Source organism: Pleurodeles waltl, chromosome 12 (assembly GCF_031143425.1).
Source record: "Pleurodeles waltl isolate 20211129_DDA chromosome 12, aPleWal1.hap1.20221129, whole genome shotgun sequence".
Classification (NCBI taxonomy): Eukaryota; Metazoa; Chordata; class Amphibia; order Caudata; family Salamandridae; genus Pleurodeles; species Pleurodeles waltl.
The window spans coordinates 195775855-195794466 of NC_090451.1; positions in this window are offsets into that span (position 1 = coordinate 195775855).

An 18612-nucleotide genomic window follows, 5' to 3' on the forward strand; every position below is an offset into this window, starting at 1 on the left:
GTTTGTAACTTTAAGTTCACTATACATGTATATAGACTGAAAAATGTGTTAATATTTTGGTTAGATACTAAGATCAGTAACTAAATAATATTAAAAAATATTCAGAGGGCGAACGTCACTTGAAAAGATGTTTATGACCAAAGCACAGATGAGTTCAAAAAGATTATTTGGAAATTAAATGTTGCAATACCACAGACCAGTATTAGATGTTCATGTGATTGTTTTAACACTAAAAGCCAGACTGCAGTATTATTGATCATTACAGATGTCCTTGAAGTCGTTTGTTCTAGAGATTTAAGGCCTTGGTGCCACTCAGGTGTCCACAGAGTTAAGGTGGAGAGCCAAGGCTACAGCAGAACTGGCCATTACCAGATGCCTCTACAGTTGCTTTATACAGAGAAGGAAGGCCACAATTTCACAAATGAATGCCAGTGACTTTTGGGTTTTGAATCACAGCTATACCATACCTTCAACTAAATTTGTTGTGTCAAATTCCTTACAGTTTTATAATACTGAGAGGTGCTGAGTTTAGTACTGAGATTAGCATATAATCATGACATTCTTTAATGTGATGTTTCTTCATTGATTGTTTTGGTATTTTAAAGACACAGTTGTTAATCATTCTTCAAAGGATTTGTTAGTGTGTCTGAGCTTCACCTTTTTAGGTCAGAGCCTACCAGACAGCACAGCTGTCTGATTTGCTAAAAGCATCTTGGGGACATTCAGGATGCTGACCTAGGAATGCATTCTGCCCATTGTTTGCCTTTGGCTTTGTGGTTTGTAACTTGCATTTTCTTGCTTTTCATTTGCTGACTTTATTTATTTTAGGTTGTCCAGCATGAATTCATTTCTTCCCTTACCCAAACCTTCTTTGCAATATCCTTCTGAGTGTTAATTTTCTCTAAACAGGACAGTAAATCTTATTCTTATCTCATCAAATTTACTGTGTATTTCAAAGACCAAGACCAAATATCAGGCGCTGTCTTTAGAGTGTGCTTGTTTACTTTTCTTTCTCTGACTTCAGAATGAGAGACTTTGTGACAGTCTTGCTGGATACTGGGAGTAGGAAAGAATTGTTTCTAGCACATAACAACATTTAACGAACCCTGTCAATATTTCAGAATATATCAGAATTAGGTACACAAATAAAGCACATTTTGTGTTATTTCTGAAGTGTTTTGGAAACAAATACTTTAATATGATAAAAAAAAAAAATCATTACATAGGTGATGCAATTTCCACACATTTTCGCCTGTGCACTGTATAGTATTATTTGTAAAACTGTATGTCTGTGCAAACGTAATGGTCATTCCACTTGAAAATGTGTTGTCTGTAATGGCAGTGTGCTACCACTCATGAATACTCCGCTCTATGCCACTGCATTCTGACACTATTCTCCAACACTGAACTCTCTGCCACTGAACTCTACGCACTACTCTACACTGCACTACTCTACATTGCACTACTCCACTATACGCTATTCCACCCTATGCCACTGCACTCTATGGCATTATACTGAATGATTATTGATTGCACTATATTTGAACCAATCAGATTGCAGGTGCCAATACTCCTATCAGGAATGGCAGGTTTACTAGTATGACAGTATTCATACTGTTAAGCCAGCTTAGTTTGATAAACAGATAGCAACCAGATCATACAGCCACTGTGCAGCCTTCTTTTAGTTCTCTGTTTCCTCCAGACCGTCCTGAGGGCAGTGCCTGCCATGCAGGCCTGAGGTCTCTTTGACTGATTTGGATTCAGCAGTTCAGGCATCATTGAGAGGCTGCGGGGAGGATACATTATGTATGTGCCCCTGCTGCTTTCCTTCTGCGGTCAGAGATTGCACTGCCCACCACTGCATCCAAGTGCAGAGCACAGTCAGGTAAAGAGGAGGCCTGCCTGAGACTCCACTATCCACCAAGACTGTTTCAGGGCATGTGAAGTAGTGTATGACGTCACATGGTCAGACACTTGGGTAAACGTGGCAAAGTTCAGCTGCTGATTTGAATTTAGGATGACGAAGAGCACAGATGTCAAATAGGAATAGGGGTAACCAGTGGTAGCAGCTGCCAGTTTAGCTTACATTTGGTAATCCTTCTTCTCCCCTTGCCACTCCTGATCAAAGTTGTTAACAAAAGGACAAGTGGTCATCAGGGGTCAAAAGGCGCGTGAAGTCACAGGAAGCGAGCAATGGGAGCGTTATCTTGCCATCTTGAAGTATTCACATAGGTAATGCACAAAGTAAAGGCATGATTGATTGTACGACCAGGGGGTTTCAGCTGCTCTCCAACAGTTGTACTATCTTGTAAAGAAATACATACAATGGAACATGCATTTTATGTAGGCATATATGAAACTGCTTGGATGCCTGCGGGTTTAAGGAAGACTCATCATCATATTTCTTGCCCAGTCAAAGCTATAAAACATGAGCCCCGTGAGGCTCTGAAATGCTGGTGCAAAACTAGACATTTAATTGAAACGCACTTGACTGATATGATTTAATATTTTGTTCAGCCATATTGCCAAGGGAAATATTCTTGCATATCTTCTTCGTACATCTCATTTTCCTGAATGCTTTTACGTGATTTATATATATATGTAGAGGGCCGGATCTGAAAACTAAAAGCAGCCGTCGAAAATGCTCAAATCAGCCCAGCTCCCTTCATATCCTTGCACAATTTATCCCTTTTCATCTCTCCTCCCCTCTCCCTCTTCTCTCTCGCTGAGCGCTGCTCCTCTCTCCCTGACCCCTCTATTCACTCTCCTTCTCTCTCTCTTGAAGTCTTCTAATTTTGCTGCAATTACCTTGGCAAAGTGAAAGGGGCAGCAGGAGTGGCTCTGGGCTTTCATAAAAGGCCTCCAAGAGGCCCAACCCACCAGGGAAAAGCCCAGTGGAATAAAAGGCCTGTCCAGCCCTGTGTATGTAACTTATATAGAACAAATCAAACTACAAACTAAGGGAGTGCTGGATAGGTAAAACAATTACAGTACATGTAATTGTACTGCAGTTTTAGGAGGGAGGGATGCAGGCGGGAAGCATACTCACACTCACACTCATTGTTTCACACGCACGCACGCACCAAACATTCATTTAAAAAGATCACACACACTTACCTTCAGCCTTGGAGGTCCCAGGAGGGTTGGGACTGCTGCCGTCCCTCATTGGCTGGCTGAACTTAGGCAAGCCAATGAGGGAAGGCAGCAGTCTCAACTTCATCAGATTGGGATGGGGTCAATGAGACTGCTGACCCCATCCCACTCTGTGATGAGGTGTCACTGATTGACACACGCCCTGGGTGCTTCAGGGCTTAAACCTGAAGCACCCAGGTCGAAGTCAATGGGTGACGCTTCCCTTGTCACCCGGGGAAGGGCCTCGAGGCACCTTTGCTGAGCCGAGGAGGTCACGCCCACAGGAGCTGTGACCTCTTCAGCCCAGCAAAGTTCAGCTCAGGCAGCCGGAAGTCTGCGGAAATCGCGCATGTCTGCTCCTGGCTGCCTGATCTGAACATGAAGAGTGTGTGTCAGGCTGACCTTTGTTCAGCCTGACCAGCACTCTTCATGAGGGGCAAAAGGTGGGGGGCGTGGCTCCTCTGCCCTAGAGGACGGGCCGCACCTGCATGTATGTGAGAGTGCAGTTTGCAAGAATGGGGTGAGCTGAGGGGGCCTCAGTAGCTCAGAATGGTGTAGTACGGAGGCAAGGTACAAAGAATCCCATTTATTGGTAGAGTGCAACACCCACAACCAGGAGCGCCCGATGTCTGCGAGCGATGTCCAGCAACTGAATAACATTGCCAGACTTGCAAGCACGGTTCCACTCCACAGTGTGCAATCTTTACAAAAGATAACAAGTAGTTCAATTTAATCTACTCACATGAATGTTACATTACTAGAACATTTCCTCCTTAAAAAGAAAACAAAAAAACCTCTGCATGGTATGCAATGCTGTAACCTAAAATCCTAAAAAAGAAAACATAATATATAAAGTTCACTTGAACCTAAACTGTGAAGAAATATTTAGAAGAGTTTACCACACATGAATGAAACCAAGAAAGTTGAAATTAAAATAACACATAGGGGTTAATTACAACATTGGCGGTAAAAGCCACTTACCGCCGTGCAGAAGACCGCCAACACACAGCCTCAGCAGCAGAATTACACCACGGTCATTATGACCCACAGCTCGGAATCCGCCAAAATTGAGACACCCACACAAGTCCGCCACACCAAAGGTTAGTGATAAACTGGCGAAAACAAAACCTCCACCGTCACGCCAACAGAAATATGCCCACAATATCACGACCCACGAATCCACGCAGCGGTCTTTCAACCGCGGTATTCCATTGGCGGTACACACCGCCGCGCTCAAAATACACACTCGCTTACAAAACACTACCACATTGGGCAATTCAAAATACACACACCTGATACACACACCACTCCCACACACCCAATACAATATAAAACACACACCCACATCACCCACAAACCCCTGCGACCACAATTGCGACAGAAGGCCAGAGAGAGACACTACAATCTACAACTAAGCATCCACAGGCACACAATACCATCACCCACATAACATCCACGCACCTCACACAACACACCACTAATTATCACCCCACATATCACAACACACACCACCCCACACATCACCCACACCACCCCATGGCACGGCAAAGACACCCCAGGTTCTCTGAGGAGGAGCTCAGGGTCATGGTGGAGGAAATCATCCGGGTAGAGCCACAGCTATTCGGATCACAGGTGCAGCACACCTCCATAGCTAGGAAGATGGAGCTATGGCGAGGAATAGTGGACAGGGTCAACGCAGTGGGACAGCACCCAAGAAATAGGGATGACATCAGGAAGAGGTGGAACGACCTACAGGGGAAGGTGCGTTCCATGGTCTCAAGACACCACCTTGCAGTTCAGAGGACTGGCGGCAGACCCCCACCTCCTCCCCCACAACTAACAACATGGGAGGAGCAAGTCTTGGCTATTCTGCATCCTGAGGGCCTCGAAGGAGTAGCTGGAGGAATGGACTCTGGTAAGTCAAACCTTAACTACTATATCCCCCACCCTACCTGCATGCCATCACATACACCCACCCGCGCCCTCACACCCATCACTCCTACTCCTCACAAATGTCCCAATATCACAAACCACACATCCCAACACCAAGCCCTACATGCATCAACAAAGCATGGACACCCATCACCAATGCATGGCCACTGCACATACCCATACACCCCCCTAAACCATCATCACACAAGGTCCCACACAGGAATGCAAGCACTGGGGTACAAGGTCACCCACCCATTGCACACCATGACACACACAGATGCAATAATCATGCTTTTACACCCCTGCAGGACCCCTACCCAACGTCACCGCACAGGAGGGTCCACACATGTCCACACCACCAACAGAAGAGGCCCACAGTGATGACAGCAGCTCTGTCCAACTGGATCTAGACGACCAGCCCGGCCCATCTGGGACCTCAGGACAGTCAGTTCCCCTCACACTGGCACAGGCCACTACAGAGCTTGCCCCCTCTGGAAACACCAGCACAGCACCCTCCCAGCGGGCCCATACCTCTGTCCCCAGGACACGTCAATCAGCAGTGTGTCCACCACTAGAGGGAACCCAGGCTAACCCCAACAACAACAGGTACCTGGGGGAAGTGGCAGTGGGCACACAGTTCAGGGGACAGAGGCCCAGGGAAACAGGGGAACTGGGAGGGCTGCTGTGCGACAGGGGGAGGACAGGCTTAGGGAACCCACTCTCCACGAGGCCCTCCCCAACATCATGGGAGCCTACCCCCATTCCCAGGAGACGATGGCAACAGTACTGGCCAAGTTTCAGGAGACCCAGCGGCTGCAGGAGGAACAGTATTTGGGCTTCAGGGAGGAACTCAGATCCATCAATTCCACCCTGGGCACCATCGTAGGGGTGCTGAAGGAAGTCCTCAGCACCAGGAGGGACACTGTGGCACAACAAGGGGCCCCTGACACTAGCCTGGATGATGAACTGCCCACCACCTCCGCCGGCGCTAGTGGACAGGAGGCACCGTCACAGGACCACCACACCAGCACCCCACCCCCTGCAGAGGGAGAACCACCCCGCAAACGGTCACTGAGATCCAGGAACAAGACAGAGAATGATGCCAAGACCCCGCCAAGATATTAGACCACCCTGAATGTCATCCTTTTGTCCCACCTTGTCTCCCTGTCCATCCTCAAACTGCCCCAGCTCCACTTCCTATGCCCCTTTGGACAATGCACCTGTGAGAAGAAACAGCAGTATTGTTTTAAAGTTTTTTGAGTAAATAGCACCAAAAGGTGTCAAGTGCCAACTATGAATATCTGGTTGTGCCAGACTGAGACAAAGTCACAAGTTCAGGCCAGCTGCGATGGAGTGCAGGATGGCTACAGAGACCCAGCTGAGCAGAGTACCTTAAATCCTAGTTTGCAAAGTGTTCTGTAGATCCATGTCAAAGATGAGTCAAGCAACCTAAGAGATGTGTCCGTTCTAAGAGGTGTTGAGGCTGCGGTGTGAGGTGCGCTTATGTTGACATTGAGGATGCCATTGATAGGGGCTTGTGATGCACAATCCAGAGTTCGGGATGCGTTGCTCAGTCGGGGTGATGCGTTGGTTCTGAGGAGCTGTGAGGATGCATTGTGGAGTCCTGCATCGTCACCAAGACTGCTGTCGACTAGAGGTGCGAGTGACTGCACTGAGTATGCATGGAACAGCGATGCTGGCTGCGGTGGTGATGCAAGCCTTTGCGCTGGGTACAATCCATACAGCAGCGGAGATGTGTTGGTTCTGCTCGTGCCTGTACAATGCAGCAGAGGAGATGCGTCACTTCTGCTGGATCCATAGAGGCTGGCAAAGCACCTTAAGCCCAATTCCCAGGGTCCCATACTGGGGTGGCATTACTTGGCAGGGTAAATGCACAGGTGGCTGTGTCCAAGAGCAGATGCAAGGTTGTTGAACACCTGTTATGTCCCTGAGGCTTCAGTTCAGGAGGCCAGCCAATTATCCCTTGAAGTCGCCCTAGGTTATGGGTTCAAGAGATGCAGATCTAGGCCTTCTCACCCAGGCATATGGGCATCATGTCAGCACAGCAAAGTAGGAGCCCAGTAGAGTTCAGTCCAGCACAGTGTCTGTCCTTCAGTAGCACAGCAGTACTTCTCCGTGGCAGAGGATTCACAGGTCCAGGCGGGCATTGAAGATTTGTCATCTGAGGTCCAGTATTTATACTCAGTTATGCCTTTGAAGAGGGGAGTGAAGGCTCTAGAGATTTCCCTTTGAAGTCCCTATGCATCCTGCCTTCCCTTCCCTGGCTCCAGACAAACTAAAGGAGGGTATGCAGCCCTTTGTGTGGAGGCAGGACACATCCTAACCAGGTGTAAGTGGGCTGTGCCCAGCTCACAGGCAGTAAATGTCTAAGGCAAGAAAATAACACTTTTCTAAAAGTGCCATTTTCAGAATTGCTTTTTACATAAGTTAGGATTTTTAATGGTGATTCCAGAGACACCAACCCTGTACTGTTTCTCTCTTCCCATTTGGCAATTACACTTATAAAATGTAATAATGCAACTCCAATGTTATTCTATGGGAGAGATATGCCTTTCAGTAGTGAGGAACACATTTAAGAGTTTTCCACTGCCAGGATATTTAAAAGATATAACCTACTTTCATAATACATTGCACCCTGGCCTCTAGTTTATCCAGGGCCTACACTAAGGGTAACATGTATTAAAAAGGAAGGTTTATTTTGCCAGGTCGAAATGGCAATTTAAAACTGCACCTACAGGCTGTGCAATGGCAAGCCTGGGTCATGTTTATGGGGCTAATTGAGTGGGTGGCACAATCAGTGCTAAAGGCCCACTAGTAGCATTTAATTAACATGCCCTTGGGTACATGTAGTATCACTTTACTAGGGACTCATAAGTCAATTAAATATACCAATTAGGGATAAGCCAATATTGCCATATTTAGAGGAGGGAGCACAAGCACTTTACCACTGTTTAGCAGTGGTAATGTGCCAGAGTCATAGTGCAGACAAAAACATGATCAGAAAAAATGGAGGAGGGAGGCAAAATGTTGGAGGGAAGATCAACCTAAGGCTGACAGGTCTAATAACCACCAGTAGTGGTAGGTTATAACTTAGTTGAAGGAAAATCTATGGGCAGAGATGAGGGTTTGTAGAACTATGAAGTAAGTTGTTACATAGACCTCCGAGGCCTAAGTATAATTTGTTGTGGGATGTTAATTTGCTTTTGGAAAAGTTAGAATTTAGGGCATCAGATAAATATCTGACTTTACGTCAGTAGACATGTTAGTTGGGTTTTGCTTTGATCAGTTTCATTCAGAAGTGTTGATGATGTTAAGACGTTGGAGGAAAGTAATTGATTTTATAATCCATTTGATATTTTGTTTCAAATCATAACGAGAACTAACACAATATCTTCTTGGGTCTTTGTTTTCCTAAATTTGATGATCAACCTCAGTTATGTGTTGGGTGATTTTTGAAGGAATATGAGAGTAGAATGAACGCGTTTAAAAGAGATGGAGAAAATCAGTTGCCTTTGTCTTATGTTAAACTGTAGGGAACTGTAACTTCTTTAACTATTGTAAGGTGAGTAAAAATGCTCATGCAGGAGTCTGAAGTAGATATTCGATAATTTGGAGCACATTTTGTACGGCAAGCAATGGCAAGTAAAGTGTATTTCTCAGGTGGTAGCTTGGAAGAGGTTCTGAAAATGGCTGATTAGTCAAATGCTGGTGTTTTTCTAGGTTCTACTTGAAACCAGTGAAGCATGTTTCTTCTGTAGCTATTTAATGCTTTGAGCATGCATAATGCTAGCCTTCAGCCTTGACTTGAAATGTAGGTTTTCAAGCTTGAATGTCAGGAGAATCTGGATTTCATAAAAAACATGGAGGCTAGCGTTATTCTGCTCATCCTACCCTTGAGGTGTTTTATTAATGAAATATATCTATATATCTACATACACACTACTGGCGGTCATCCGTAGGCAGTTATAATTAGGACATAGGAAATGCATTTATTCACTTGGCGATATCTTTGGTGCCGTTTGACAAATCTTAATGAAATTTTTCAAACAAAGTGTCAAGTTGGGTCTTGTTGTGCATGGAAAGTTTTGCAGTGATCCGTCAAAAAGGGGCTGCGAAAAACGGGGGCATTTAAAAAAAAAAAGTGCCTATCCCATGTTAATTCCCATAAAGATTTTAGACATGACTACAGCTGGACGCAATTACACCAAATTTGACAGAAAGGTAGCTCTTGGTCCAGAAAGCATGCTTTTTGTTATTTGGAATTAATCGGTTTAGCATTTTTCAACATTTTAAAGATAATCCAAATTTGTATATATAGGTGTGAGAATAATTCGCAAATTCCCTGACTTTGTGCTGAGATCTGATTGGCTGCCAACACTTCAACCAGGAAGTGTTGGCAGCCATTTTGGACTTGGACTCCCCCGATTCCCAAACAAAAATATAAAAAAATAAACAAAAGCATTTTTGAAAAAAGAATTTTGCTGTAAATTTGCGGCAACATTTTTAAAAAAAACAAGCGCGGGCTCCTATGCTTGTTTTCATAAATGCCCCAGGGTGGTCCAGGTACCGGGGACATGGCCTTGTACAAAAAAAAGGAGGGGGCACATGGGGCCCCCTTCTAAGGCTCTTTTTAGCTTGGGTACCATCACCAGACCCTGTGACCAACCCTTGCCAAAGGCTGTACGTGGCTGGGTGCCAACAGGGGGCAAGTAGCAGGGCCTGGCTGCAGGCCAGGCCCTCGGGCAAATCCCGCCATGCACTGCCAAAGGCTGTGGATTGCGTGGGGTTCGGTGCTTATAGGGGGTTGGCTGCAGGGTCTGGCTGCAGGCTAGGCCCTGCTGCCAACAGCCGCCACACCATGGTTGGAGTATTATGAAGTGATTAAAAGTACTTAACCTTTAAAAAAAATTGAAATTCACTGAAAAAAATAAATGTTAAAGGGACATTATAGTTAGGAAATACAATTAAAAAAACATAGAAATTCACGTAAATAAACAAAGGTTACAGGGATGTTATAGTTAGGTTCACATTTTACTTGTGCAAAACCATAGAAATTCAGCAGTTATAGTTGTGGTTAGCTCAAGGAACTATAACTCGTGCCCTAAGGTAACTATAACTCGCGCCCTCGCCATGCACTGCTAATTACCCCACATATTACAACACTCGTAACATCTTTTATACCATCATTGATAATATCAATGTAATATTTGCAGTAAACTTATTGAGCACGGCAGGAGCGCAAGTTATAGTTACCTTAGGGCACAATTTAAATTTAGCTGAGTTAACCTTAACTGCTGAGTTTCTATGGTTTTGTGCATGTAAATTCAGAACCTAACTATTACGTCCCTGTAACCTTTGTTTTTTTTTTTTAAGTGAATGAATATATATATATATATATATATATATATATATATATATATTATATTGATAAAATGTTGTTTAATAATTACATTGATCATTTGTTAATATTTAACTCGTTCTGTCAGGATATTCTTCATTGTACAATGCTGTAAGTTATTGTTCTGATACTATAATATGTAATTAATACAATTAGATGTATTTGGTACATTTTCCTTTTTAAAGGGAAATCTTTGACAAGGGATCCGGAGTAGATTTGCAGGTTAATTTGGGAGGAATTTGGAGATCCAGAGAAGATGTAAAGAGGAGGATGGCTGCTGTGCTCTGGCTTATATCACCCGTGATGTTCTAATTCTAGATCTGGAGTTCCAATAAAAAAAAGTATGCATAATGCTAGCCTCAGTGTCAATGAAATCCAGATTCTCCTAGCATTCAAACTTGGAGAATCTACAGCCTTTCTTGGAGCTAATGTTGTCTCATACATCTCGGGTCGGATTGGGACAGAAAATGGGCCAGTTGCCCAAAATAAAAGCGGCCCCCATCAGTGAATTAGAAAGGTTAAAAACTGCCACGTTTGCAAATTGAGTCTGTTTTGAACTTGCAAAGGGATGCCTTGTAACCATTATACATGGTATGGAAGACCAAGGATTTTAGCTTGCAGCATGCAATGTTTGATTTACTACCAAGGAACTCCACAGTTAAAACCAGTCGAGCAGACCCCAAAAACCGACCCATGAGTAGACACACACACACACACACACACACACACACACACACACACACACACACACACACACACACACACACACACACACACACACACACACACACACACACACACACACACACACACACACACACACACACACACACACACACACTTACACACACACACTTACACACACACACATACACACACATACACACACATACACACACATACACACACATACACACACATACACACACATACACACACACACACTTACACACACATACACACACACACACACACTTACACACACACACACACTTACACACACACACACACACTTACACACACACACACACACACACACTTACACACACACACACACACACACACACACTTACACTTACACACACATACACACACACACACACTTACACACACATACACACACTTACACACACACACATACACACACTTACACACACACTTACACACACTTACACACACACTTACACACACACACACACACACTTACACACACACACACACACACTTACACACACACACACACACACACACTTACACTTACACACACACACACACACACACACTTACACACACACTTACACACACATACACACACACACACACACACACACACACTTACACACACACTTACACACACATACACACACACACACTTACACACACATACACACACTTACACACACACACATACACACACTTACACACACACTTACACACACACACACACACACTTACACACACACACACACACACACACTTACACACACACACTTACACACACACACACACTTCAGACCAGCCCCTCAGGCACAGTCTGATTGGCCTATGGTCCAGTCCAACCCTGAATACGTTAGAACATTCTCTGTTCAGATAGAATCCCTCATCTGCCTCGGCAGGAAGTACCTTTACATCATGCCTATTGACATTCAGGTACCCCAGCCTTGTTACACTGCCAATCAGCTCTTGTTGCAAGGGGAAGCTAACAGGAATGTCACCCCTTCCATGCCTTTTACAGCACTATCATCATACCCGATCAACAGATGCATGCATGACTTTAGGGAAGCGGTTCTTAACGTTTTGACTACTGTGGATGCCTACTTAATCATTACTGGTATCTGGGGAACCTGACTTAATCACAGTAGCGACTGCTGCCAGGAAGGGGCAGGGGGCAGTGCACGGAGGGAAGAGTATGGGGGTGCAATAAAAAAAAAAAAAACGTACCTGCTGTCTCTGTGTTTCGCCGCTCCAGCCACCGCTCATCTTCTTCCTCTCACCACACCCAATCCTGGCGCTTCTCTCATGCTGTTACCAACATGAAAAAAGCGCTGGGAATGGCCTGAGCGGGCAGAAATGCCTCTCAGGGAGGAAGTGGGACACTGTGCTTGGTCTCTTGTGCAACACAGCTGGTAGGGGGGTGTTCTAAATACGCATGTGAGATTAACCGGCCTCAGACGGCAAGCCAAACTGACATGCGCACTTAGAAGCACACCACCACGCCTCCTCCACTTGTTGACATGGAGGATTCTGGCCTCACCCCACCCTACAAAAGCAGAAAAATTAAGGGATAATAAAATACTTTTATTATCCCTTTATTTTACTGCTTTTAGCTCAGCAGCGGGCAGATGCTATTCCACCATAGACCATCACTGAGTTCTTACTATAAACTGGGGATCCTAGATTAAGCAATTTCAATGATTTGAACCCCAAAACAATCTACAAAAATAACAAAACAAGCATTCATAATTTTTTTTTTTTAAAATACATAATGAAATATTTAATTTACAAATTTAAAAGATATATACTTTTTTCATTTTAATGGAAAGATTGGGGTGATCCTAAATTTAACTGAGGCCACCCAGTGTCCATACTATATGCTGTTTGATGCTTTTGCATTGCTTCTAAAAATCAGTCTGAGGATACCAACTTCATTTTTAGCCTCCAATTGCAAATTCCTTCATACTTAACATTTAACATTTTTCAGTTTTACATGTGCTTCTTTATTTACATACACTTTATTAATCTGTTTAAATGATTTAATTATCTAAGCAGTTGCGGACCTCTTAAGATGTCATTGCGGACCCCCAGGAATCCCCGGACCACAGGTTAAGACCACTGATATAGGGCATTCTCACTGTTCAGATTAGTAGACATACCTGGAACAAGGTCCATACATATGTACATACAGCGTGCCACTCTGTAAGGAGGAAACCTTGGAATAGCATAACCAGAATGAGCGTGGTGAGTACTTTTGAAGTGCCAGGTACAATTATGTATTTCCATTTGGGCACGCCCTTTACCCTAGCAACAAGGCCTGGCTATAATGAGACCAATATTTATAGCTATGTGCCCTCTTGTGGATATTTGAAGTGCGATTAACCTAACCTAGTATTTTTATCTGAGCATTAGTTACATTTCAAGGTTGAAAAAATGTGAATTTAACACAGAATCACCTGAGTTTCTGGAATGTTATTGTGTCCGGTTTCTACGGGTAAGTCTACAATTAAATCAGGCCTCTTCTTTGTGCCATGAAGTGCTCAAAATGGAGGCAAGTGTGTGGCATTTTCTCATTTTTAGGTGAGTGCACAAGCGGTTTTCGACCTGTTGTAAGTATTCTGTGGCCTTTTCACCACACCCATCTCACGCCCATCACTTTCACTTGTTCGAGGGTTTACCTTTCAAAAATCCCTTGATGTTATTAGTAAATGCTTTAAGTTTATCCCGCCTCCCGGCGGTTTTGTTACAGCCCTGCATACTGACCCTGTTGCATGGATTATGGTGCAATTGCTGATATACTTCAGTGTGGGCAAACTATTTTTTATCTTTTGTCTCTCCCCTTCATGCTCCATGGAGCTCACAGCTGGAACAACGCAGAACAGCGCAAACTCCATCAGAGGTATTGAAGCTGGTCACATTGTTCACACTGTGATCTAATCAGAGTAATTTCTTTTGGCCCTCTCCTTCACACTCCATAACTTTCACAAAAACCTTTGTAATTGATAAATGATTTATTAAAAACAAAACACAGAAATCCTCAAAGTGGCTCTCCAAACACAGTGGGAAAGCCAATACTACAATATTCACTGCACTCGGGGAGACTCGCCCATAATGCTTTGCGGGCCATTACTTTTAGAAAACATTTGTGCTCTATGGTGGTCCTAGGACATTGGGATCACCACCAACAGGTCACAACATGCTCTTTCTGTCTACATCATCTCTGGTCCCCACACTAGGTTAGTGGGGACCCCAAGATAATAATCTCTCCCACCGTTCAGTGTCTAAGTGCTCTCATGGCTAGAACTTTTGTTTTACAGCTTGGAGTACTTTGTGTGCTTAGGGGGCCTTGTTTGTAATATCACTGCAGTAGGCCTGATAGTTCAAAAATGTGTAAGGCACTATGCCCGCTGAGGGCTAAATACATGGCTACAGCGCATGACTTTCTGACATTTGCTTTTCACGTGGGTTTGATCTTTAGAGGCTAACTATGTGGTTACATGACCATGTTTCTTACAAATGCTAGTTTCATTGTGGTGTCATCTGGGGGCTATTCTGAGCATTACAGTCTAATGCCAAAAGGTATTTCTGATAAAGGTTTTTATTGAGTTTACATGATAATTGTATATGTTTTATGAATCTCTCCTTATTGCAATTATGGCCATGATTCAGGCCAACTCAACATTCCTTATTATACTATGAATGAACACTCTTGATATGTTTGGGTGACCCTTCTAGTTTATTTCTCTTGTTACTCCTCTGTGGCTGTCTTGTGTCTTTTTTGGGGAATTGTGTAAGCCAGCCAGCAACTCTGATGGTGAGGTGGTGAAAGTGGTAATCTATTGGAATTAGCATGGCAGATTTAATTTAGGATGCTAAATGGCACAATTTCATTTTTTGCTGCAGATAGAGGAAAAAGGTAAATGAAAGTACTTTAGTTATATGCAGGGCCACTGGAATTATGTGGTAGGAATGACAAAATTATGAGGCAGGGTTGACCACTTTATGTGGCAAGAAAAGTCCAGTTATGAACTTACAATGCCAATAGCTCTAACTCAAGCAAATGCGAGACCTATTGCATTTGCAGATGCTTGTTATAGTCTGGCATGACAGCGCAGCTGTCACCAGTCACTTACATGAGAATCACAGAGAGGGGCTTTGGCTCCATCGACATGCTGGAAGCCAGGAGTACCTATTTTAATTGGCGAATGGTTGTGCGCTTCCACAAAAAGTGCTTGCCCTCCACAGAGTTGTGATCATTTTGTGTATCAAGGTGCCTGAGCTTGAACTTTCAGAAGCACACACACATGCCATTGTAATGCATTTAAAGTGTCTTAGATAACTTGATGATTTGTAGTGGTTTTATGTGGCAGCGTTACAGAGGGGGAGAGCAGTCATTAACATACACAGATTTTTAGGTCTGGCTTTTTAGTGCATTCAGAAGTCAGACCTATTGGCATTGCCATTGATTGTTTTGGTTTATGTGAAACAGCTTAGTGACCCTATTGATGTTCTTCCATAGCAAAGCACTGATAGTATTTTGGAAATGAAAGAAAGCTTTTTAACTTGGCTTTCACCATCCAGCAAAAGTTAACAAGGAAAATATGGGGAGACGGGTGCATGAAATAGTACTTTTGGAGCCATGCTATCACTGATGCATGTGAATAGAATCATACTCCTATGCTGCCTTTTATCTAAGCAATTCATTGGATCAAAGGGTTTTTGCAACTTAAATGACCAACTCCCCTGTGAGGAGAGCTTCTAGTGATTATCATTCACAAAGAAAGATGTGACGCATCTTGTAGAGAGACTATAAGGTCTGCTCCTCATTTTCTTATTCTGTCTGGCTGTTATGTTTTCCTGAACCAGAAAGAGGACCCCGAAAGTGGCGACGTAAACGCTACGCACGACCGCTTTGAATTTCAATGGTGGCTTGATATGCAGACCAGAAAGGGAACCGTTAGAGTGGCATTATCAATGCCACGCATATTGCCTCTTATTTGAACGGCGGGTTTATCGACCCACTTTGAGAACATTAATCAGTGTCCTGCTGCTTGGCGGTCTTATCCGAAGAGAAGTAAGTTCAAGACTGAATGTCTCTTTTCCTTTTTTTAATCAACTTTTTAGGTCTTAGTGATACAATTTGGATGATATCACTTATATTTCAGGGAATATATGCCTTAGAGTTACATAGATGGATGCTATTCAAAACATCTCCTGTTTTCCCTAAGAAGATAATTGTTTTCAAATCTGGGATTGATTTAAGTTCATAATAACCTTCAGATATAATTAAATTCTGTTGATTGATTAAGATAGAATTTTACAATAAATATTTAACTGCAAGAAGGTTAGCTCTTGCTTTAAGGAAATAATACTTGCTACCACTGCCTGAGACTATATCTCAGCGATAGCAAAATATAGGACCTAATAGACCTGTTTACTTTAGACTTTTTCCTTCTATTAGGAAAAGGATAAATATTGCTGATAATCGCAAATAAACATACTGGAATTATTTCATTAGATGACCTTGAACAATATAGGTGAGTGATTCATTGCCCCATATATTTCATCAAGTTAAATAATTTAAATTATCTTGGCAGGATTATAATAAATAAATATAATTCCCCTAGTCTCTACTAATTCAGAGGAATCCCGAGTCCTGATGATGACCCATTTATGATTTATGTCTTAATAAGGGTCGAAACGTCGACAAAAATGATCAATGTGGATTACTGTAAAATAATATAGTGACTTTGAGACTTCTGGAATGAAGGAATCCTTTTGAAGTTCACTGTTTGTTGTCTTTTAACCACAATTTTTAATATATTGTACATAACACTAGCACTTTATTTATCACAATATTCACTTTCACCGTGTTGTTAGTTTTAGAGCACCTAGAAATTAATTTTAAGTTTATTTACAAATACAAGAGGTCATATTGGATGTTGTTATAAAGAAATAAAATGCATAGCAACTTAAAAATACGATATTGACTAGAATCATAATTTGTTTTAAGGTGGGAGTCTAGGTTTATACTTCCCCCTTCTTGGCCAAAAATTTGTATTTACTAGTATTTATCTACCCAGGTCTAAGGGTTATTTGGTGATACCTCTTTTTTCTATATAAATGTTTTCCTGTGAAGCAGGTTTGAGGCAAGTGTCCACAGACAGGAGCTCTGCAGACAGTGCTGACCTCAGTTGGGCGAGTGTCCACCCAGAAATGGTACTCCTTTTATCTCAGATAACTAACCTCCACATGACCAGACCATAACACGTCTAACTGATGGTGACAGCAAAACAGTAATCATCGGGTGCAAGCCTATTCACCATTACCCCAGCGGGGAATCTTCTTTAATGAGTCCATGTAATATGTCACAGTTTGCATACCTAAACCCCAGCGATTGTCAGATACTTGTGAGTAGTGATCGTGTATATGAGGGATGGGTATCATAAGTTTGGAATCCATCTATATATGTGGGCATAAGGTTGTAAGGTGCGGAATAGGGTAAGTGACAGAAAAGATGACTGTATTCCCTGCCCTTCATCTCCACAATCTAGGCATCAACCACTGTGCAGCTGTGAGTATGTGTCTGGTTTGAAATCACACCCTTGTCAATAGATCAGGAAGACCTCTTTATGTTCACCCTACCTGGACTGTGCCTGTGGCCTGAGAGGTGCACCGCCTTAACCAAGGCCTGTTGCAGCTGCATGGCCAAAGCTACACACCTACACAAAAATGATGAACTGTCTGTCTGTCCCCTCCTTCCTGTGTCCTGAGGTACGAGAGAAGCAAGAGCCCAGCAACAACCCCCGATGCTGGAATCCACAAAATATAATGGATGTTATGGCATGCCTGCCACCGTCAAAAATGCATTGCGAGAGTGCCCACGTGCTACCTGGTTGCCATGGAACCGACCCCTTTGGATTTCTCAGAGTTCTCCTTTTGACTCAGAGGTGTGTACTCCTGTGCAGAAAAAGCTAATACCAAAGGCTGGGAACGATGACTATCTCTCTTGAAACAGGCAAGAATATACGCAAAGACTAAGGAGAAAAAATTGCTGTTGCAGTTCAAAGAAAGTAGAAGTTAGCCAGTGTGGGACGTAGACAGACTGCTTTATTTCAGCTCATAGCATAAGTGCAGCTATCGAGTGCACTGCCCTGGGGAGCTTTGTTACAGCATCCGAGCTTTCCTCCCTCACCAAGAGTGAAACCTCACAGGGTCCTGTGGTGTGAGCGAGAGTTAAAAAATTTCTAGCTATCGCGTCAAGAATTTTAGATTCTATTAAGGACACAGAGGCGAGGATTATGCTTCTCTTAACTTTACTGCAGCCAATAAAAACAATGATTTTAAAACTACAAATCCCATGAGCCTTAGACCACCAATCATGACTCGATACTGTCCATAAATAGCATGAACGC